The following is a 25123-nucleotide window of genomic DNA, read 5'->3' as shown; positions in this document are numbered from 1 at the left end:
AGTAAAAGGACACATTTGATATGAATTTGATGAATAAATTAGTTGCTCATTGGCTTAGACCGAGACACTTCTAAAAACATATTCATTTGCCTCTTGAGAACGTCAAACCGTTTCGTCCCTTCATTTCCCGGCGGTGCAAAAAAGTAGCTTGAGTGTCAGATCATGGGACGTCCAGCCCTCTCTGCGCCCCTCACAGACCCCCTCAGGACCCCCTCAGGACCCCCTCAGGACCCCCTCAGGACCCGCTCAGGACCCCCTCAGGACCCCCTCAGGACCCCCTCACAGACCCCCTCAGGACCCGCTCAGGACCCCCTCAGGACCCCCTCAGGACCCCCCTCTTGAGGCTAATCTCCTTCGCCGCGCTTTAATCTCCCCTTTAGTCACATTATTAGCACAGCCACCCGCGGACAGAGGATGCAAATACAGAGGGCGGGGCCGGCCCCTTCACCCCGGCGCCGCCCCGGGACAATCGGAGAGCACTGTGCGAGTGTCGGTCGGAGCAAAAGAGGTTTGAGAAGTAATATCAGACTCAAGAGGCTTAGGAGCCGGTCACTGATCAAACACCGACCCATGGCCTCCCAGTGCCACGCCCCAGTGCCACGCCCCAGTGCCACGCCCCAGTGCCACGCCCCAGTGCCACGCCCAGCTGTAAAGTCCTTATTACTCATATATTAAAGGGCTTGTGCGGTAGAGGAGGGGCTACTTTGGGCTACTTGGGATTTCCTGAAAAAAAAAGTTTTGGAAAAGATCATCAACAAGTTACTGTGAGAATTGTTTGAAAAAAAAAAGAAAAAAAAGAAAAAAAAATAGAATAGAAATAAATTCAGACTTAATATAAAATAACATATTATACTGAATTGACTTTTTGGAGCTTTTAAACATTGCATTTAGCTTAATTAATAGTTCCTGGTTAGAAGGCCGTCTCCCCTCCAAGCGTCAAAAACTCTTCGTTCTGAATCTCTTCGATCTGTGACATCTTCTTGATCTTTTGAGTCCATAAACCATCTCCAGACTCGTGCAGTGCATTTCTCCCGTCTAATCATGATCAGTACAACTGCGTGGCAACCTAGCATCTCCGAGATAAACTTTGCAGCTGTGTATTATCGACCTGTGTAATTCCCTCTGCCAAAGCTCAGTGAGCGCAGTGGGAAACAGCCGAGATCCAGATGTAAAACATGAGATGCCAAACTAAAGGTGCTCAAGAGCATGTGAAAAGGCTGATAACAACACAAATAATGTGGAATAGTTGAGAGTACGGCGGTGGTGCAGTTCCACATTTGTCCAGGAAAAGCTAAAGCTGGAAACATATACGGAGTCGCAACGTCACAGTTTAAAACTATTTGTCCAGTTGACTAACTCTGAAATATTTTACTACCATTAAGGAGAGTAATCCAACCTTTCACTCAAATAAAAGAGCCACAAAAAATATTATTCAAGTCAACCAAGTGGTTTTAGAAGTATTCTCATTCTTAAACTTAATATTTCTCTAGTATGGGCTCAGAAAACTATACGGAACTTTAAGTACTATTTCATTAAAAAGCTGCTCAAGTAAGAGTACGAACCGCCTACGAACCGCCTACGAACCGCCTACTAACTGTCTACTAACCGCCTACGAACCGCCTACTAACCGCCTACTAACCGCCTACTAACTGTCTACTAACTGTCTACTAACCGCCTACGAACCGCCTACTAACCGCCTACTAACCGCCTACTAACTTTCTACGAACCGCCTACTAACTGCCTACTAACTGCCTACTAACCGCCTGGATTGAATTATCCATCCAAATGCATGATGTCCTCCAGAGCTGAGCCTAGAAGTGCTCCTCGCCGTTTTAAAAGCAAAATACACCTATTTTCAGGTATTGCAACATGTTCAGATCGTTATTTTACTCGTAAAACCTTAATAAATGATCTAAAATAATATCTTCACAGCAACAGGTGCATTGGCGTTTTTGAGTCCTACATTTGGGAGCTATGTAGTACAGAGGGCAGGGACAGGGGGTAGGTGGGGACAAAGATTTCTGAGCACTCGAGCATCAGATGCTGGACAATAAAGGCTCAAACATGTAAGAATCAATCAGAAACAGTTGCAGTTGTAGAGTTGGCGCACACTGACAGTCCTTCAGATGATCGTGTGGCGCACGTGACGGCGTCAATGGTACGATCCTTGAGATGTTGCGGAGCCTCGTTCACCTGCGGAGCCTCGTTCACCTGCGGAGCCTCGTTCACCTGCAGAGCCTCGTTCACCTGCGGAGCCTCGTTCACCTGCAGAGCCTCGTTCACCTGCGGAGCCTCGTTCACCTGCAGAGCCTCGTTCACCTGCAGAGCCTCGTTCACCTGCGGAGCCTCGTTCACCTGCAGAGCCTCGTTCACCTGCGGAGCCTCGTTCACCTGCAGAGCCTCGTTCACCTGCGGAGCCTCGTTCACCTGCGGAGCCTCGTTCACCTGCGGAGCCTCGTTCACCTGCAGAGCCTCGTTCACCTGCAGAGCCTCGTTCACCTGCAGAGCCTCGTTCACCTGCAGAGCCTCGTTCACCTGCAGAGCCTCGTTCACCTGCAGAGCCTCGTTCACCTGCAGAGCCTCGTTCACCTGCAGCCTCGTGTGGCTCGTCCCCACGAGCAGCACGTTTCCGCGTGTCTAAGCGCATTGATCTATCATAATATAGTTCCCTCAGTGTACGGGACAAAATTAAGACAGAGAAAGACAGTTCGAGCTCAGAAGAGACAGAAATCTACGGGAGACGAGAGATGATGTGATCCGTCGCGCTAATAAACAAACGCACGTGTGTGTTGTATCAGTCCACACGGGGGAGTGGCATGCGCACGGGGGAGTGGCATGAGCACGGGGGAGTGGCATGCGCACGGGGGAGTGGCATGCGCACGGGGGAGTGGCATGTGCACGGGGGAGGGGCATGTGCACTTCCACCTGAGTTCTCAAATCGCCGAAAAATCGTCCATTGCGCCTTTAACTGCCTATAAGACATCCAACAACCAAATACAGTCAAAATAAAAGGGATAAGGTCACGAAATGCAGTTCACAGATGAAATTAGTAGCTTAGCCATGACATAAGGTTACATATTACATAAGGAGTTGTTGTACAGTTGTATGCAGTCGTTTTAACCTGCTGCTCGCGTCCTTATGTGTCAATATTTCCTCAGCCGGACTCGTCTGAACTTCAGCTCTCGTGTTTGCCAAACAGATGACAACAGGAGTCATTTCCCTGCTCCTTAAGAGGCTCTGACACGCCCGTTCAGACACTTCAAACCAATCCTCTACGCGAGACCTCCGGCCGCGATCGCTCGCCTCGCATCACCCGAAGGACCACGAGCGGCGCGATTCAATCAACGTAGAAAAGAGTATGAACACAGGGCGCCTTTCATCCCCTTTAAGAGCGCGGACAAAGTGTTAAAGGGACGGTCACATCAAAGGGTCAGAGGCCAGAGCGGCTGAAACGCCCGGGGAATGTGGCCGCGGCTGAAGCGGACGGAAAAGTAAAGTCTGATCTCATAATGGGAAAACTGTTGTGACGTTATTTTGTTCTCGCGTAAAACGATTTGTTTCAGACGATTCGTTCGACTTGTGAAGGGAAATGTGTCCGAATTTAGTGCCGACCGCAGAATGTTGCTTCTGTTCGTCGAACTGAGGGCAGCAGGGGCGTGTCCAGACTTTTTTTCTCAGGGGGGGGCCCAAGGGTGGCACCAAGGACACCCCAAGTCTTTAAGACAATCGTTTTGAGAATGGAAAACACGTCTTTTGTAAATTGTAAATGGTAAGAAAGATGGATATTTACGTCTGTTTCTTCGTTTTTGTTCTCAACTCAAAATCCTGGGGTGATTTTTATTATTTTATATTGATATAGCTGCTTGACACTGGTCCAACCAAATGGGTGAGGGTTTGTCAATAAATACACATATCTCCCTAAACAACGTTATTCTTTAAAGAAGCGTTTTGAATCAATACAAATCAGTCCAACTTGCTGCTGGCGTGGGAAGAAATGGTCCTAACGACTTTAAAACTTACACACGCTCATTAGTATTTGCGTAACTTTATCGATACCCCCGTCAGTACCGGCTCCGCCTCTGTATTTACTTGTACTCGTACTTCCCCGGCTCGTATCAGACCCGTAAAGACAAGCGCGATTCCCTCAGCTCTGGTCACTCGGCGCTTTTGACGCGTCGTGAATCCGAAGTCGGAGACGAAAGCCGCGGTAAAGTCTTCCACTCCGGCTCGTGAAAGTGACAGGAAGTGGAAGCGAAGGCTGACCTCTTTGTAGCGCTCGTAATCCGCATAGTTCTCATAACAACGGTCAAATCCTGTTCAGAGGCTTGATCCTTCTTTTAAAGTCCGGACCTGAACCCGCAGCGGCAAATCTGCTTCGGGCGAGGCCTCGCGAGGACATGAAAGGGAAACCGCGGAAAGGGATTAGAGCGCGAACAATCGGGCATTATTGTCATAAAAGAACAGGATAGAATCGGCTTTGGTCATTAACAATTACTGCTACTTCTGACAGCAAGGAAAATGGCTAAGAGTCGACTTATAGATTTAGAGAAAAGGTCCAATCACGGCTTGTACAAATTGCTACATTCATTAGGATTAAAGCGACCGCCATCAAAGCTCTTATGGGCTTAAGTGAAGTGCAATAACGTCTTTGGCCACTAGAGCCTCCCTCCAACTCAAGTTATGGCGCTCGATGACTGGATTTTATTGTTGTCATATGTTCTGCCGGCAGTAAAATGATACAAAACAGTGCTATTATTTAACCAATAAATGTAAAACTATTTATTACGCTGCAATTGTCACCGTATTTTCCAGAGTATAAGTCGCACCAGGCAAAAAATGCATAATAGTGAAGAAAAAAAAAACATATATAAGTCGCACTGGAGTATGAAATGCGGTTGCAAGTGTGAAAATAACAAATAATATCACCTATAGGTCACTCTGGAGTATAAGTATATAGTATAAATATAAGTAAAAGTAGCACCCCGGCCAAAACTATGAAAAAAGGTGCGACTTATGGTCTGGAAAATACGGTATTTATTTTGAAGGAGCTAATGCATTCTTGGGCAGTGGAGGTATAGGTGCAGTTGATAGCTCACTTGTCGTCAACGTAAAGGTGTAATACACGCAAATGGCCACTAGTTGCTGGCTCCAATGTTTTCTTAATAAATGAAATCTAAACGTACCTGGATTATACTTCTTAATTCACAAAAAGACCTTTGGTAAGTACGTTTCTAAGCTGTGAGTCGTGGCTGAAACTAAAGTAAACGAGAAACTAAAGTAAACGAGAAACTAAAGTAAACGAGAAACTAAAGTAAACGAGAAACTAAAGTAAACGAGAAACTAAAGTAAACGAGAAACTACTTCCGGTTTTCATAACATTAGATGCATTTTACACTGGAAATGTTAAAGTTTTGAAAAACACTCCGAGGTTTTTACGACTTTGGCCCATACAAAAAGAGTTTAACCAAATTAGAACGTAATACTTTTCATCTCGACGCGCCAATAAACAGAAAACCGCCGTCGCTAACGTGCGCTAGCTTTGTTTTGCTAAATACAATTGGCAATTCTTATCATACATCAGTTTTTCCGTCTCGTTTTGTGCATTCGGTCTAATTATCCAATCACCTCGCTCTTATCCAATCATCTCGGTCCACTTAAGACGGAGGAGAAAACGTTCGGACCGTCAATCGAACCAATGGAAACGCGGCTTATGAAACGACGTGTTGATTTGGTCGTCAAAGCAGCAAAAAATAGTCCACTACAATGAGTACACGATATTAAATACATAAATAAAGCTTGTTCCTCCGTCAGCAGGGGTGAAATATGAATAATAAAACACAAATATGGCCCGTTCAAACTGTTTGTAACGCTGTCCTGGAGGCGCCGCATCACGTTTTACTCTTTGCGAAATCGTGAAGTTTCTCGGCGTTGTTAGAAAAAAAACGCTAAATAAAAACAGACTTTTTCTTTCTTTCTTTCACACAAGACTCTGATCTCAGCCATCATTTGCCGTCCGGTGTTGTCAGTGTCAGAGCTCGGCGTCGGACAGAAATCGTCCTTCAAAGCGAACTCGAGGCCCTGTTTATTCGTTTGGCAGTTGGGGAATGTTTGGAAGCAGAAAATGGTTTACAGATGTGAACGCACCTGCACGTCACCGCTAACGCTGTTATTGTGTGCGGAGTAATAATACGCTACAGCGAACAGAGAAAGACCCGGAGTTCATTTAAGTTCCAGGACGTTTGTGAAGGAGCTTTTCAGGTATCTGTACTTTCTACTCAGGATTAAACAGTAAAAGTACTTTTCTTGACTCTTTTATACCACCTGAACAGGCTGAGGGGTTGTTGTTGTTGAGCATGTTCATTGTTCGAGTTGAGCAAATCAAAAGATACAAATAAAAATAACAAGTATTTTTTTTTTTTTTTTTTTAACAGATCATTATGTTTCAGGCTTCTCAAAATCTCCTATACTTTTTTTTTTTTTTTTTTGAAGTAGATTTTAAAACAGGTCAATCTTTTTCACTTATACTTTCATTTTTACTTGACAAAATAGTCGATCCAGTATCTGTACTTTTACTATTATGTGGTAATAGTAGCATCTCTTGTGTAACTTCTGTGTTCATTTTAGGCTGTTTTTCTTATTATTTACATCCTTTTTATCCCAACATTTATGGTATCTAATTAATAAACGTTTTATCACTCGCAAACTCGTCAGAACTGTAATTTGCCAAAAAAATCATCAGCGTGAATCAATGAAATATGAAGTAATAAACTATGTATTTCAGCACATATTTGTACTTATCTTAACCGCAAATTCATACAGTATCGTCTTTTTATGTGTGCATAAAAATGACAATGATTTGAGCAGTTTTTATGCCGTGTAAGACAGAATATTTTGTTTTTGTCCATTAAAATTGCAAATTTCGATTTGATCAAAGTTTCATCTTTCAGTTTTTGTGTAAATCCTAGTGACGTGCAAAAGGGTTTCTGGGTTTAGATGGATGTTAAACGCCAACTTTCTCCTTTCACAGTTATAAACATTGTCACTCATCTTCATATTCATGTGCAATACTGTCATATTCATGTGTAATACTGTCATATTCATGTGCAATACTGTCATAATCATGTGCAATACTGTCATATTCATGTGCAATACTGTCATATTCATGTGTAATACTGTCATAATCATGTGCAATACTGTCATATTCATGTGCAATACTGTCATATTCATGTGTAATACTGTCATATTCATGTGCAATACTGTCATAATCATGTGCAATACTGTCATATTCATGTGCAATACTGTCATATTCATGTGTAATACTGTCATATTCATGTGCAATACTGTCATAATCATATGCAATACTGTCATATTCATGTGCAATACTGTTATATCCATGTGCAATACTGTCATATCCATGTGCAATACTGTCATATTCATGTGCAATACTGTCATATCCATGTGCAATACTGTCATATTCATGTGCAATACTGTCATATCCATGTGCAATACTGTCATAATCATGTGCAATACTGTTATAATCATGTGCAATACTGTCATATTCATGTGCAATACTGTCATATCCATGTGCAATACTGTCATAATCATGTGCAATACTGTTATAATCATGTGCAATACTGTCATATTCATGTGCAATACTGTCATATCCATGTAAAATACTGTCATATCCATGTGCAATACTGTCATATTCATGTGCAATACTGTCATATCCATGTGCAATACTGTCATATTCATGTGCAATACTGTCATATCCATGTGCAATACTGTCATAATCATGTGCAATACTGTTATAATCATGTGCAATACTGTCATATTCATGTGCAATACTGTCATATCCATGTGCAATACTGTCATAATCATGTGCAATACTGTTATAATCATGTGCAATACTGTCATATTCATGTGCAATACTGTCATATCCATGTAAAATACTGTCATAATCATGTGCAATACTGTCATATTCATGTGCAATACTGTCATATCCATGTGCAATACTGTCATAATCATGTGCAATACTGTTTATAAAAAAATCTCTGTCCATATAACAGCTGTAAATAAGAGCGTCACTGTTGTTATTATTATTATATAGTATAAGAGTTTTTTTCTGAGAGTTTTAAGAGCTTTTCTATAAGTTTTTTTTTCAACTTTTTTTTTATAAGTTCTGTTATTCTGTTATTATTCACTTCTGTAACTACTTTCTATTGCAACACTGGGATTTCCCCATTGTGGGCCAAATAAAGGCTTATCTTATGTTATCTTAAAAATAGGTTCAAACTGTTTCTCCGACTTCAACGTGAACATCTTGACTTCACAAACCAAAACCGTGATGACCCTGTAGCCCATTTAAAATCGACATTGTTGACGCAAAAAACGAATATACCATTGGCGTCTCTTATTCCCGCGGACATAATAACTGCCGTGGACAAAAGTGAAGTCGTTTTAACGGCGCTCACGTCATCGCCGCACCCGTCTGCGTCTGTGCCCGTCTGGATCCCTTCACTGTCGGCAGGATTATCCCTCTTCTGTTACACGTCCAAATATCTGCTCTGCTTGAAGTTTACACGTGAAAGACAATAAAGAACTCAGCTGGAGGGCTTTGGAGTCGTGACTCACAAGCGTCTAAAGAACAATGTTTTTTTTTTCCACATCGTGCGGTTGACTCGTACATATTAAATCCACGCGTCTATCTATGGTCATTTGTACTTCTGTCTAAGTTTGCGATGGGTTGATCGGACGTGCATAAGCTGATGGAGATGGATCGATGGGAACGTCGTGTTCCGTTGATCGATGTTCAGCACTTGGGCCTCAAAACTCCTGCCACGGGGACGATCAATGGATACCTTTGGAACGTGCTTCTGGTGGCAGGGAAAAACAAAGAAATAGACGACACGAACCGCAACAATGATCGAAGACTGGACTGATATCGTGGCAGACATCAGGCAAATGGAAACAATGACATTCGGACTTAATTTGGAAATGGACAAATTAATTAGACTTGGGACAAATGTATGCCACACTTTCCTTATGCATTCTTAGCAACACAATTAAGTTTATAAGGGTTTTCACAACTTTTTCGGCACAGCTAACAACAGCTAGCATGCTAACAGGGCACTTCCTGGCAATAAAATGCTCTATAATTTCCCCCCAGCAGTGCAATTTTGACCCTAAGAGCAGCTTCCACTATATATATATATATATATATATATATATATATATATATATATGTTCTAAGACTTTTCAATACTTTCATTTAGATTTTGGTAAAGCCAACAACTAGCATGCTAACAGTGCACTTCTTGGTTTTTGGATGATAAAATACTCATAGTATAATAGGAAGTTATACAATATGTCTGTTCTTTTTTATTTTTATATTTACATTTTTTATAAACACATTTTTATAAAATACATTTATTTTTTATTTTTTTAAATATCAAAATAATAACACAAGTGTACATTAACTAAACATGAACACAAACAAACTCACGGCACATTTAAATTAAAATAAAAGTCCCATTTGGTCCAAACTCTGTCGAATTGATCAATTTCCAAATCAGGTCCAAATGTCCCAAGGCAAGACTGATTTGTTGAGTTTATAAGTGTTTTTCAAAACTTTTTGTTAATTTTTGGTAAAGCTAACAACAACTAGCACGCTAACAGCGCACTTCTTGGTTCTCGGACGATAAAATGCTTCATAATTTCATGTAGACATTGTACGTCAGTCCAATTTTTAGCCTAAGATCTGTTTTTATTTGGGGCAATAAAATTTGTACTTTATCATGGGAAAAAAATAATTTAAAAAAATTCGTACTTCCTCTTTAACAACTTTTATAATATGAAAAAGGATAAGCAGAACACTCTCTGATTAAATTGTGGCTAAAAACACAAAAAGTAGTACTAAAAATGCCAATAAGCTAACAAGCTAAAACGCTAGCTATGTTTGTACCATTACTACTTTGCCCTTGGTTCGATATCCCACACTCAGAGTCCAAACAAGCCCGTGTTTTCATTTCCATACCCCCCGCCTCTCCCTCTGCCTTTTGTTCTGGCCCAGATAAGATGTATAAATTATGAGTGGCTGACACGGTGGAGGGGGCGGCCCGCGGCAACCCATCCGTCATGCTCAGGCTGTCAGCAGGTAAGTGATGGAGGCCCCGCAGGCACAAAAATCTCCCCCATTTTAAAGCAAAGACCAGGAGAGAGCCCAAACACAACAGCTGACTCATATTTAAATGTCTCTTTAAAGACGAGTGGGCGTTCAGACTGGGCCAGCGCCGCACATGTGGAGGTGTACGAGCTCATGAGGTAATAATGGGCCATAATGTAATAACCGCACTCGAAAGATATGTGTTTGAATTTGAAATTGTTAAAACCGAGCCAATTTTTCACCACTCTGACAGCCGTGGAGGGACACTAGTAATCATTTTAGACGATTGGACGGGCGTTTGTGTGCGCGCATGTATTTTTTCTAGTTCAGGAAAACGCCTTTGGCTCAATATAGCGTAATCGTCCGTGTTTTTTGGTGGAAGATTATCCAAAACAACACTAAATAGAAAAGAACAGAGCCGTGGAACAATCCAATAAACTACTGGGTCACGACTGGTAAATATATGTATTAGACAGGTCTGTAAGTTTAGTACAGACCTATGCAACTTAAGGCCTGCGGGCCAGATCAGGGCTGCCAAACACTCTGATTCGGTCCAAGGCCTTTTTTCCAAATATTGAAACAAATATTTTCTCTTGTTTAGTGGTTTGGATCGTGTTTAATTCCGGGTTTGTCCTGGTTTAGAGTCATTCTGGTTTCAGACCTGCTTTGTACTTTAATTCCAGTTTAATTGGGGTTCAGTACTAGTTTGGCAATTTGCAAAAGTCTTTTGCATTAAATTTTTTACAAACATCTAAAAAAAAGCTGTTGTTTTTATTTTATTATTAATGAAGCAAATCCAATCATGGGAATATTTTTCTCGAAGGCCACGGTCTTCAAGAAAAAGCCCTGTTTTAGTATTTATCATCTCAAAATCTCCGGTGGTGTAACATTAATCAAACTAAAAATGATGATGGCGCAATGACATAATCCTAAACTTGATATATCTTTCAGGGCATTGAGTTGAATAGGACCAAAAAGGAAACACGTGCCAGAGTTTCATACAACGATATATGTCAATGAGAGTTACGTTTGGACAGTTTTTGAGCTTTAAATAGTTGTTTCTCTGTTGTGGTTCGACATCAGTGACACGTCTTTCACTCGCGGTTCAAAACTGGCCCTTTAAATGTCAAAATCGGTGAAACGTACGGTCTTTTCCATACCACAAATCCTTCAAATCAGTCCTTGAATCCGCACATCCTTAGTACCTATAAATCAACCTGGTAACATAATTGGACGTGGATATGTGGAGCCAAATTAATTCCACGTCAACACCGGGGTTAGAATTTACTGTCAAGCTTTTAATCATTTCTCCCCAGGGCTCCCATGTCTGACCCACTCCGCTGCACCCGAACGCACCGCCGTGCAAAAGTGTCTGCGTGCGTCTCCACACGGCGGGGGACCAGCGACTCTCAAAGGACGGCGCGTTTCTCTGTTCAAAACCCGTACACGGACAAGTTCCTGCGCTTCTTTTGCCGACTTTATTCTCGATCCCTGGACTGGGACCATGTTTGGACGGGCGCTCGGGTGGTCGTTTCTGCTCGTTTTTGTCTGATCCGCGGCTTGTTGGGATTGCCAACAGAGCGCCACCTTCAAAGACAAGTACTACAGTCACATTTTTATTATATTTTTTCAATAAAATAATCGATGCGTGGATGTGAAAGTGAAATATCTTGCGCAGTGACAAAATGGTAATCTGTAATGTTCTTTACCATTTGTTCTGTGAATATTAGGATGTTTTTATCATCTTCTTTTCCGTCTGGATTTGGTAAAACTCTTAACTTTTTACATAATTAATAGTTAGAAATAGCAAATGTTCTAGCAGCAGGTCAAATTACTGCTTTTCATTTCTTGAATACTGACATATTTGCCTTATTACTTAAACAAATTTGAATAAGTGTGACTTGTGGATTATTTTGCCGTAGGTTATGTCCAGTCAAGATAGATATTGTCTTATACTGCTTAGTCCATCCTGTTTGGTATAAATCTGTGACGTGCGGTCAGGGCAATCAGGACAAGCAGTGATTGACCTAAACAATTTACATTTACAGCGTGTCACAACTATATTTAAATCGTTCTAAAATGTTGTGTCCAAATAAGCCCGTTTCCCCCTCACTTCTGCTGCTGAAGTCACGGTGTCTGTTAGTGCCCTCTACAGGTCGCTGGGCGTTACTGCAGGAAGCTTGGTTCTTCTTCTCTCGCCACCTTTCACTCTGTGGGCGTGTTCAGAGGCCCGTTCATGCTCCGCCCTCTAACATGAGCTTCTAGAACCAGAGCGGACAGCAGCTTGTTTTAGAGCTCTGCACATGTGCTCCGTGGAGACAGATGAGTTTTAAGTCCATGGAAACAAGAAAATACATTTTAAGTACAAAAATAACATAAAAAAACAAATAAAAAATGGCTAAAAAGCTAGGTACTGTGCCTTTGAGTACAGTACTTAAAGTAAATTTACACAACGTTGGTGTTTTAGCGCATTTTACCAGTGAAGCTAAGACAAATAAACAATAAAAAATCAAAATAATTCAGTTTTTCCTGTTTAAATCTCGCAGCCGTGACTGAGGCGCTTGAGGGCCGTGGGCGGAGCTTGACTAAATTAAAATCACCATTTGAACACGATACATTCTCAGTTGTGCCTAAAAACCTATAACTTTTTTCACTCTCTCTCAAAACAAACTCTAAACGGCGTCGGGCTCTTATTCCATCGCGTTCGCGTTCAGGATCCTCGAGTCCCGATCGAGTTTCCAAAATCTGAAACTTCCCCCCGCGATCGGTGCCCGACGGGTGCGTTTCCCCGTCGCACGATGACTTTGAATCCCGTAAGCGTAGAGCGTAGAACCGGAGAACGCGCCGCACGTAACACAACACTTCGCTTTAATCCGTGTCCACAGTTTGGGCGCTTTTCCTCGTGACTCATTCAAATTAAAGGCTCGGATTGACGCTCGAAGGCGAAACGTGAAAACGCTTAATAAATGAGAGGACTTAAGCTGTGATGTCAGCCCGGAGGCGTCTGGGGTTTAATGTGACGCAAAGATGTTGATTGGATTTGTTATTGCAACGTCTTGGCAACGGTGAAAAGCTGTTACGTTTTTGGACAGAAGTTCTTTGCCAATCGAAAACGTCCAACAAAGTGTGATCGTTGCTCTACATTTTTTATCTCATTCTCTCTGCTCTGCTCTACATTTTTGGTCGCAGGTGCAGAGGGTCTCGGGTTGGATTCCCGGACAGGGCGGGGCCAGGTTACGTACAGTTTTTATGGTACAACTTCAAACATGTACAATTGGGTTTCCTCAAGGCTAAAAGTTATTTTCAGGCTTATAAATGCATGAACTGAGACTTAATTCATAATGAGCAAGTTTAACAATGATTCACTCTTAATCCTGACTTCAACTTCTTAATAAAGTAGTGTCTAAACCCGAATCATTCTTAATAAACGGTTTGTTCATCGTGACGTTTTGGGTTATGCTGTATTAATTAAGACTGCAAGTGAATAGGAAAACATCTTCAATTTAGAGAAATCATTTTGAAACATCTCCTTTAGTTTACTCACATAAATGCAATAAAAAATGTAAAAATTGTATGGGTAAAAATGGCAAAATGTCACATATCTGAAAAATATATGGACAGGTTTAAATGTCTTACTTCATTTTCTTGACATATGAGACACAAAAAAAGAAATTATGGATTGGATTTTAGATATTTATATAATATTAAGTGCTTGAGTAAACTAGATCTTATGAAAAATGCCATTAACATCCAAATTAGCCTATTATCTTTTCTTAAAACTTAAATAAATCAGACTTAAATTGAAAAAAACCCAAATCTTTTTTTGTGTGTGTTTCTAGGTGAAAAATGTTAAAATGTTAAAAAAAACAAACTAAAAAAAATCAGAAGAAAAATAAATTCATTTTGCCTGTAGAGTCGCACCTTTAGGTTAATTAAAATGTTATTATAAAATTGTATGAAAAATGTATCTCTTTCTCAGTCTTATGTGAGGGAATAAGATGAACAACTTTTACCAAAATAAAAGTAAAAAGTAAAACACATCACTGCTTTTAAAAGTTGAAGGTCAAATCTGCACTTCACATTTCCACAGCACAAATGTCGTCAGCCTCAGATTGAGCCTGTGCCCACACTTTGCTCTTGATTGACAGATGACCACTTAAACCTTTCAATAACACAAGTCTGCGGGCCAAACGAGCGATACATCAACGCCAAACGGATCGTCGTACCTTCGGGGCGGCGTCGACACAGAACAATGACCGAAGTGTCCACATTAAACTGACGTACGGCTCGACGGGAACGCTGCTTTCGGAAACTTTGAACACATTTCTCATTAAAGCGCCGCAGGGTTCGATCGCGCCGCTGTCTTTCTCTGAACGAGTCAGCGAAAACGTGGGCGAAAAGTTTCAGCGCAAGAGCTGGAGGTGGGAAAACGGTGGCGATTGTCCTCCTCGTCTTTGTCGAAAAGGTTTCCAAAGGTGGTTTTAGCTGTTTCGGAAATCACGACGTTTCCGCTGCCACCTGATGCTAACGGTTTGGGCGGCAGCGTTTAGCATTCAGTATCTCGCTCTGCCAGTTTCACTCTTATAGCTTGTGGGTTGATGAGGCCTGTTGAGGTCTGACCACCGCCGCCGCAGAGCCAAGCGCCTTGTTAGCCTTTGACTGGTTTCACGCTCTCTCTTTCTTTCTCTCTTTTTTTACGGTATGGCCGAAAACACATACTTTAAAGACGTACAACTACAGAAGACGTACATCTACAGAAGGTGGCGGGAAATGCATCTTTTCAGTTGGCTGCCACCCGCCATTAAAAGCAACACAACAACAACAACAACACATTCTGCCAAGGTCTCATGAGGTTATCGTAGACTGATGGGAGGTTGTAGCTGAGCAGATCTCATTTCCTGGTCAAGAAGGCGGTTCTTTCTTAACAAAAAGGGGCTTCGTCACTCCTCTTTCAGACCGTCCCTTCTCCTTGCTATTTTTATTCGTAACATCTTATCTTAGTGCGAGTTGCAGTGAGGGAAGACTATAAAGGAAACGACAGTCACCAATCGACACCAACGCCCGTGTACGACCCATGTACGAGATACTGCTGTGCCTAGAATATTCTGTATGGTATTGATTCATCCGTCGTGCTGTCGTTGAGGTGCACAACTGGCTATGTCAATTGACCCAACAATAAAAATCACTCACAATATTGATTATTCTGATGGTATTGACATTTTTGACAGTAAACGCAGTCATTTTATAGAAAGAAACACACACGTCATGCTTCACTTTAATATATACATAGACAAAATAGTATATATATGTATTTGTAACATGGAATTGGTTGGTTATTACATGTGTTTTTCTGGTCTAGTCGAGGTTTAGCGCTGGCTTTTTAGTCCCAGGCAGTTTAGTCCCAATATTGATGTGTTTTTTTAGCGTGAATTCAGGCAAACATATCAAAAAGATCAATCAAAATCATCCAACTTGCGTGACATAACAGCTTCACCTGCAAAACAGCTGTGAATAGTCAATAATAATCAGCGCAAAGTGACTCCAAAACTCCGCCCCGGGACGTTTCGCCGGGCGATTTGCACGCGGCCGACTCCCGCAGGCCTCGGTGTCGCCGCGCCCGCTCCGTGTACGCGGCGGCGACACAATCTTCCATTAGACGTACACGGTGTAACCTGTCAGACCTGCCCGTCCGAATGATTGATTGTCGACTGTCAGCGGCGGCAGGAAAGAGACGCAAGAAACGAGAGGAAAGTTTGAGCTGAACAAAGCCCGAGCGTGCGACCGCCAGAGAAAGAAAGTGGAGATGAATGTGGTGTTTGTTGGATAAAGCCAGAGGCAAACGACATATAATATCAGATCCAAATGCCTGGGAACAATCTGGGTTTTAGTCTGATTGTTGCTGAAAAGCGTGACAGGTTTTGGTGGGAAACATTTTGATTGAACGTTGAAGTCCATGTGACATGTTAGACTGCACTTTTCAGTAAAACATGATTATATTTCAGATTTTACCAAACATTTTTACCTTTTTTCGCCAATTTGGCCATTTCTGTGATGTTTATGATGTCACTTCCTGGTTTGATACGGCCAGCAAATATGACATAGAGGTGATTACACAACTGTTACTTAGCAACCAGACTGTAAACAAGGGCCAAAAGTCCATTTAAATCGTACAATAGTTACGATTTGACAAGTAATCACACCTAACAACGCCTTTATTTTGTTAAATGATTGTTTAAACTGTCATAAAAAGGTGTGAGTTGCAAATCTTTGGTGGAATGGCGCTTTTTGATGACATCACAGAGGTGGAGGTACTTCTTGTCATTTTCAACTTCTAATTGTCAAATTTTCTTCACAAACGGCAACGTGACTAATGAAAAACTATAATTATTACCACAGGGACTTTCTCACCAAACGACATCATAATTAGAGAAACATGAGAATATGGACTTTAAGGTTTAAGGGAACAGCAAAAGATCAGTCAACCTGAATAATTATCTTGATTTATAATGTATTTATTTGATATGTTATTTTGAAATGTTCTAAAATTCTAATTTAAATGTACTTAGAGGACACACAAGCATTATTTTTTATAGTCATTGACTTTTAAAGCTGTTCTTAAGTAACTTTACTTTGGCATCTCCTGTTTTAGAACATTAAATCATGTATCTATTGAAAACCACACATGATCTTTGATGTTCTTTCAACAATATTGGTGTTTGCACTCCATCTACTGGCGGCAGAGGGAATTACCATGGGGAACTAAACAAAAGCTAGCTTGCCCTACATGCTAATGTAAGAACGCAGCTGTAATGACGATGATTTGAGCCAGAAATGCTCAGAACGAGTCTGGGATGATCTGTGGCCTTAAAGACAGCACATTTACACTCCACATTTGACGTCTGGGGAATTTGAAACAGTGTTTTTCTGAGTTTCAGAGAAGACGATCTCGTAAAGAGGATCAATAAAACAAGTTTGACTGAAGCTAAATGCAATTGCAAGTTTGTACGATGATGGAACAACATTTTAACATGTTTCAAAGCTCAAAAAAGTCAAAATGTCACTTTTTCCTGCATTTATAAATACATTTTTGACCAAATAAAGGTCACGTGTCAGATCTGGGGAGGGAAACCCTGTGCTCACAGTGAGACGTTTGCAGTTCTATCGAGCAGTAATCGTGGACCTTTAGCCAAAGCCCTTGTTTTCTGCCGCGTGTCACCTCTTGACTCCGCGGCGGCGTTGGGACAAACAGGAAGTGCGTGATGGTTGAAAGGTCGAAACTCCGACGCTCGACTCGGGCGGGAAAGGGAGTTAGTTTTTCCACATCTAATGACGATTCAAATGCAGCTCTTTTGTTTATTATTGAAAGTGTTACAACGAAAGAGCCTGAACCTGAACACGGGCGCCATTGTGACCAAGGCTTTGTTCTAAATATAAAGCACACGGCTCGAGCTGCAGGGATGGTGTTTGGAAGACTCTGAAGTATGAGGAAGAAGAAAGGCTTTTCAAAGGATTAAATGTAAAAACTTTGAAACGAATTACGGTTAACTGTTGTCACTAATTATTCTGTAAACTTCCTTTTTTTTGCTGAAAATACATGTATTTTGTTGTTTAACTGTACATTTTTTGTGTTTTTTTTTTCATTACTTTGACCACTTTGGATTCACTTTGTATGTTTTTACTTTACAATATTTTAAAGGCTTTAGAACGTTTTATACTTGTACTCAAAAGTACATATGAAGTAGTATATGGAACATTGAACATAATGCAGTATCTAATGTTTAGGGTTAAGAATGAAATCTTTTTATTATAGGCTTTTTAGATTTAGTTTTATTCGCTGGCAAAATAAAATATTAAATCTTGGTGGGAAAAAGAAAGAAAAAAAAAGAAAAATACATTAAAAAAATTATGAAAATACCATTTATTTATATATATTTAGAGAAAGACAAGAAACCTGTCTTTCTTGTCTTTGTCTGGTGTAAAAGAAAAGAACGACAGGTTTTCATGTTTATATTGATTATAATGCTTTGAATTAATTAAGTTTGACATTGTCACGTCGGCCCGGACATGTGTTTGGACTATTTATTAATATCTGTAGATGATTTAATGACCGACGATTGTTTTATTGTTTGATTTTCTGACTTTCTGTTGATAAAATGAACAGTTTGGTAAAGTTGTGATTTTGGGCTGTACAAAAATAAAATGTCTTTATTTTCTTTCACGAAATTTAGAGCAAATATTTCATCAATTAAAATTTCAATACAACAAATACTGTTCTTGTAGTTTGTCGTGGCAACATTGAAAATGGAAAATCACATGACAAATACATTCTCTTATTCGTCACTGTATTAGAAAACAGATTGTTGTGTGCTGAGAATATAAACACACAAAAAGGGGATAAAAATGACAAAAAGCAAAATTTTGGGCAAACTAGGGCCTGATGTGAGCAACTTAACAACACAGAAACAGTCCTAATCCAAAAAGATAAGATACAATTAAAGGAAAAACATTTCACAATCCACCTGCTTTGTTACAGCATCTCTACATTTTAATAAGCTAAAATTAAAGAGCAATTAGAGTCGAACGCTTTGGGACTATCTCTCATCCCCAAAGATTAAATTAGATCTACAAAACAGTAACAAAACAAGGTCAAAACCCACTGGTGCTGTGGCTTTAATGCACACGGCCCCATGGCCATTTCACCTGGACAAAAATAGCTTTAAAAGGAACATATTGACTTTTGTTTTTAGCTTTTAGACATTTAATAACAACGTTCCCTCGTCACAAACTTACCTGGAGTTTTTCTTCAGCTTCATCCGTGATTTTTTCAGTCCGTTTACGAGATTGTCTTGCTCTGAGACTCAATAATCAGTCTGTTTCAATCACATTTTCCACAGATTGTTACGAAGCAGTGTTTAAAGGTTGTCGATAAGCTCCGGATTTCAACATCAAGTGAGATTGCTGAGGAAGACGGCAGAGTGCAGCAAAAACACGACAACGTACGACACTAAAACACGGGTCCGACTCTGAGAAATTCAAAATTTATGTTCAAAGGTTAATAACAAATAATGCACTGTATGTCCAGTTAAAGTCATTCTGTCTTCTGTTCAGGATCATATTGTTCTGTCGTTTGGATGAGATTTAAATCCAAACATGACCTGAATGTTCAGAGGGGAATGTGAAGATGTTCAAATTAGACATGAAACAATAGCAGCTAGTCCAGTCGAGCGCATGAAGGAGACTGGAAAGGGGAACTGGCCTGATCTATGGCTTCATTCAATTTAATTTAATTTCATTTTTTTTTTTTCATTTCATTTTTTCATTTTTTCATTTATTTATTTTATTTATTTTATTTATTTTATTTTATTTATTTTATTTATTTTATTTATTTTATTTATTTTATTTATTTTATTTATTTTATTTATTTTATTTATTTTATTTATTTTATTTATTTTATTTATTGTTTTGTTTTATTCATTTTTAATTTATTGTATTTATTCTTCTTATTTTACTCATTTCATTTATTTATTTTATTTTTCAGCAGAACTATCTACAGGAACAAATTTGTAGAGAAAAAAGGTGCATATATACATTTTCTGCTATAGATCTGCTCCATATTAGTCCATTTTAATCTGGTGTTTTGACGTCTGCCCTGTTTTTAATTCACCCTTTTCATCTAATTGATACCGAAACTAAAAAGTTCCGTCGTGCATCTTTAAGTGAGCGGTTTCCTCCCACTTTGGAGCGTTGTTGTGTCAGCTCGATGCAGAAAGAGCTGGAACATTAGCGCAGAACGAGCCCAAAAAGTGACCTTAATGAATGGCAGCTGTCCGCGCGCGCAACGCTTTCATTTAATCTGTTTTCGTGCTCGTTCCAATCACGACTCCAATAAAACACTCTCACAACATCTGCTCCGGACGACGGCGAGGGAAGTGCCGAGGCGTTTTGGCTGGAGGTCACGTGACTAACGCCGGGCAAAGGATAAATCACGTTTTGAAGTCATTTGTAATCGTTCTGAAAGTTTATTGGATGTTTTATGGAGCGTCGTTTTTGGAGAATGAGTCGTCGGCGTGATTCTGATCCAGGTTTGACCTTGAGATCTGAGTTTGAGGTTTGAAAAGAGGTTATTTTGGGGAACGGGGAGGGTTTGGGAACGGTTGCCATCGTTGTAAATGTTAGATGACATTTGTCCTCTTAAAGCGCCCCCTACAGGTCGGACCACTCATTGAACTAAAACACAGGTATATATCTTTTTTAATTTTGCTGAAAATTATAACAAATATATCCCAGAAAAGCAATTTTTTAGGTTTATAATTTCACTTCCTGTTTGTAATTGATGACATCACACCTGCGACAAGTTGGCCACTGTCCAGGGTGTGCCCCGCCTAAGGCCCCAAGTCACTGGGATAGGCTCTGACCCCGAAAGGGAACAAGCGGTAGAAAATGGATGGATGGATGGACATCACACCAGGAAATTACCCAGCAACCACTGGGCCAAAACTCATCTAATGTCAATTTTTTAAAATTTGACGAATAAAAATATATCAGAGCGACTTTATTTTGTTGAATTGATGTTTAAAGAGTCAAAACATGTGTTTCTTTGTGTAAATTCTGCATAAACCTTGACTGGAACGAAGGTGTGATGTCACTTCCTGTCATTTTCTACAGATTTTTCAACATTTTCACCACAAATACCTGCTCGATCGGTATAAAACTATCATTTATATGTACAACAAGTATAAATACACCAACTAAAGTCAAACCCATTGAGCTCGAGACCGTGACCTCGGGTTTTGACCATTATTTTAGGCTTACTTTATTTTTTTGTGTAACTTTGGAGAACAAACTGAGCCCGATTCATCCCAGAACGCTCGACTTCACAGAAAACAAGCGCGTCACATACTTCATTTCTACACTTTGCCTTCCCACGAGACGGTTATTTTGTTATCAGATGTCGGACAAACGGCAATAAACGTCTGGAATTCGTTCACCCGGGCGAGCAAATCCAACCGCTATTATCGGACGCGATCAATCTCCGTTACAACGCCGACTTCCAGAGAGACCGACGCCCGAGTTAATCAATCATCGCTCCGCTTGCCTCGGGCCAGACGTTGGGCAGGTCACTCCGGGGTAAAAACTCCGCCTCTCCAAACTAATTAAGTCATTACAAGGTCCGCGTGTGTCGCTTGTCATAAACCAACGCGAAAACCCGTCGGCCGAAAACGCGCTCCGCCGATGTGGACTTCGGCGAGGACTCTGATATCGGTCACGTGTGTCGAACGAGACTAAAACGTTGTGCAGAAACATGTAGAGTTATGCAAGAGCTGCAAACTGATACATTCATAATAAAAGCATCAACTATTTTATCATTTATTCCTTCATAATTAAGGACGACAGACGGAAAATAGCTGAACAATAAAACTAAATACCAAATAAATCAATAATTAAATGAAAGGTCCAAACCATGTACTCATTGTTTAAACAGTGGTACTAAAAAATAAAGTAAAATTCTCAAGTAAAAGTAATAGTATTTGCTTAAAGTTCGTCTGAAGTTTCTCCAGTTTTTTCTCATTCTGACTTAGTTTGATGGTGTAAAACCTGTGCTAAATATTTATTACAGTTTTATGTCCGTTAAGTTGCAGTTTGTGAAGACATTTTAAAAGTTTAAAATGACAGGAAGTGGAGCCAAATCCCTCTGTGATATCATCAGTGTGCGACACAGACGGTTTAAACTATGGTTGGACAAAATAAAGGTGTTTTATGGTCTTATTGTGTCAGGTCAGAACTGTTGTGTCATTTATGTGGAGTTTGGCTCTTGTTTACAGTCTGGTTGCTATGGTAACAGTCATATTTGCGCTCATGTCCAACCAGGAAGTGCAATTATAAACTTAAAAATACAAAAACAATGATCAAACTGGGGACCAATAGGCATGAAATGTGTAGTTTAAACTCTCATATAGACGTTAAGCCAAAGTATTCATGTACCAGTTAAAAATGTACTTTTAGAGTAAAAGAAAGTAAAGGTTTTTCCACACCGCTAAACTAAACTGAATCAATATTTTTATTTATTTACACGTATTTGTTTGCTCAAATTGTGCCCTGGATGTGGGTGTAATCCCTCATCGTCCAGGAGTGATCCGTCGGTCATTTTCAATCTGCAGAACTGCTGTTTTGGGAACATTTTGGCTTTTTGGGTACGATATTGTTGTGAACGTGCAAAAAAAAAAGAGAAAAAACAACCCATGACCAGTCTCAAAACCTGCAGAAAAGTGCTTTATTTTTCAGTTCAGTTAAATTAATAGTGCAGTAGAAAGTCCAGATACCGGCTCTCAAATATAGTGAAGTAAAAAATAAATACTGAAATACAGATATCTAAAAATGTTTATTAAAGGCACAGTATGTAACTTTTTGGAGATGGAAAGTCACCTGCATTCATAAAAATAATAATAACAACATTTTAAAGGTTAGTTTTGAGCAATAAAAACGTCACAAATACAACATAAGAACAGTTAAAACAGAAAAAATACATTAAAAACTCAACAAAAACAACAGTTACCGGCCGCCACTAGAGGTCCCTTCACCTGCTGTTGAGAACCACTGCTCCGTCCTGTGTGCTGAATGATTTATAGCCCCTGTTACGACGTGGGCACTAAAGGGTAAAGTAAATACCCTTTAGCTGGAGGAGCATTGCAGAGCTGTCTGAAAGCATACGACTTACACCGAAGCCTAATGGATACAAGAGGCTCCACGTGTCCTGGCGCGCGCCTATTAACGCGACACGCTAATATATTTTTAATGCTATTATTATTCCCCGTTAAGGCTCTGCGCGGCGAGCCCCGGACGTCGTCATGCCAGCGGACCCAAAGTGTTTTAAATAATACACAATCAGCGTCAGGGCGGATCGCCGTCAACTCGGGGAAAAATCAATATTTGACGCGGGCCGGTCGATGGCGTCGGTTTTCATTAGGGCGAGCGTCCCGGGCGCGTCGCGGCGAAATGCCCGTCGTGTCCGCTGAAGGCGTCTGACGTCCGGGAGAAGAGGTATAAGGACTAGCGAGGCATTTTGGGGGTTTGTGGATCAAGAAAGGGTTAAATAAACAACTAAAAGTACCAAACTGTGACAGAAACAGCTCTTTTTATTAGCACGTCGTTTTCAGACCAAACTCTCTGGCGTTTTTAAATCTAAAATCGTCTATTGTGACTTTTTAACCCGTTCTACCAGCGTTCCCTCGTTATTATCCTCTTCAGAGATGTATTTTGATTGATCCACGTGTGCTTGGCGAGTGTCCGTTGTCACCCACCCCCTGTCTCCGCCCACAGCTCTGCGTTTGCGACGATTCGAAACAATCCGACTGAGGGTCATGAGTGTAGGTTCAAAAAAGGTGGCAAAATTACGACCGTATGTGCGGGTACGTTAAAATCCGCCGCTCGTTACGATGGAATGTCACGGTGAAGAGGCGGAGCTTATCCGTCAATGGACCGGTTTCGTTTTAGATCAATATTGCAGTTTACAGTGAACAAAATAGTGTCGATCTACGTGTTTTATAGTTACACTTAATACCAAAAAACTTCTTTAAAGGTGTAACTGGAGGGTCCGCCACCGTCCTGTCGCCATGGAGATGCTATCGTTTTACATAAATGTTATCTAAGGCATTACAGTTGTGTATCGCACAAGCAGCAGTTATGGTCAGATCTGCGGAGGGGCGGGGAAATAAACAAAAGCTTACCCCGACGTGCTAATGTAAGCGCCAGTCTGGCTCTGATGATTTATGGCAGCAATAGAAGAAGAAGAAGAAGAAGAAGAAGAAGAAGAAGAAGAAGAAGAAGAAGAAGAAGAAGAAGAAGAAGAAGAAGAAGAAGAAGAAGAAGAAGAAGAAGAAGAAGAAGAAGAAGAAGAAGAAGAAGAAGAAGAAGAAGAAGAAGAAGAAGAAGAAGAAGAAGAAGAAGAAGAGCTTGTACACATAGATTAAACCAGCCTAAACGAAGCAGAATACAACTCCAGGTGTTTGTGATGACGAGTAAAAGCTCAAAAACTCAGTTTGGCCTCATCTGTGTCTTTTAATGAAAAGAAGAAACTAAAACTAATACAAACTTCCTCATTATTTAAGCACAAACAAAACGGCAGGAGAGTTTGTTCTAAAACACTGCGCTAACAAAAGGAGACGTTTGTGTCGCCGTTTGAACAATTACAAGACGCGACCGGCTCAAAATCGCCGCTCGTCGACTGACAAGTGGCATTATGTGTTGAGTGACAGCGGCGCGGCTCCTCCCGTGGGGTGTTTATCTACCCCCGTCGCCCCGAGGGGCACTGGGACGGGGGGCACCGGGGCGAGGGGCATTGTCTGAGATGTTGGAGGGTCAGCAGAGGTCAGAGGTCGAGGAGGGACACAAACGGCGCACAGGAAACGCGATAAACCAGGGCTAAAAGTGTGAAGTAAACACGTCTCTCGAGTTATTCGCTAGAAAAGCTCGATGTAAAGTTAGTACAAGGATTTCAAGACCGTGGCGTCCTTGAATGACCAGGATGTACAGCCAAACTAAGAAAACGTCTCAATGTCTCGCGGCAGGGAAACCGGGTTTGTGGCCTTTTCCCATTGTCCGAACAGGATTTACACGAGAGGATGATAGATTGTGTTTTTATTGTTTTGCTGTATTAAAAAATCGAATTTGAAGAGTTTAATTGCGTGGAAAGAGAGGCTCGACGCCCGTTTTTGCCCGTTATTTCCTCCTGACGTGTTTTAATGCTTGTGGTCAGATGTTTGCTGACTCGGACTCGACTCAGACTCGACTTGTCGCTTTATTTTGATGACTTGAGACTTGATCAAATGGACCAAGACCAAGACTCGGAACTGGTCTTGGACTTGAAGACCGGCGACTCTGGACTCGACTCGATGCTTCTCAAACTGGAACATACGTCCTTCCACTTCTCCAGTTTTTGACAAGGACGAGACAAGACAAGAGGAC

General features: G+C 40.8%; 1 protein-coding gene across 1 annotated transcript in view; it reads left to right on the top strand.

Annotated features, from left to right (window-relative positions):
• Window positions 1-23951, top strand: part of LOC140369029 (calcium-activated potassium channel subunit alpha-1-like) — a 212403-nt gene extending 188452 nt beyond the window's left edge. Inside the window, exon 31 of the mRNA XM_072456237.1 lies at window positions 23936-23951. The gene's annotated coding sequence lies outside the window, so the exon portion shown is untranslated. The remainder of the gene's footprint in view (window positions 1-23935) is intronic.
• Window positions 23952-25123: the final 1172 nt, after the last annotated feature.

The sequence above is a fragment of the Eucyclogobius newberryi genome, unplaced genomic scaffold (genome assembly GCF_026437365.1).
Source record: "Eucyclogobius newberryi isolate DKJ021-1_F unplaced genomic scaffold, fEucNew1.0.hap1 SCAF_20, whole genome shotgun sequence".
Taxonomy (NCBI): domain Eukaryota; kingdom Metazoa; phylum Chordata; class Actinopteri; order Gobiiformes; family Gobiidae; genus Eucyclogobius; species Eucyclogobius newberryi.
The sequence above is the reverse complement of the archived record's forward strand: the minus strand, read 5'-3'. Positions and strand labels throughout refer to the sequence as shown.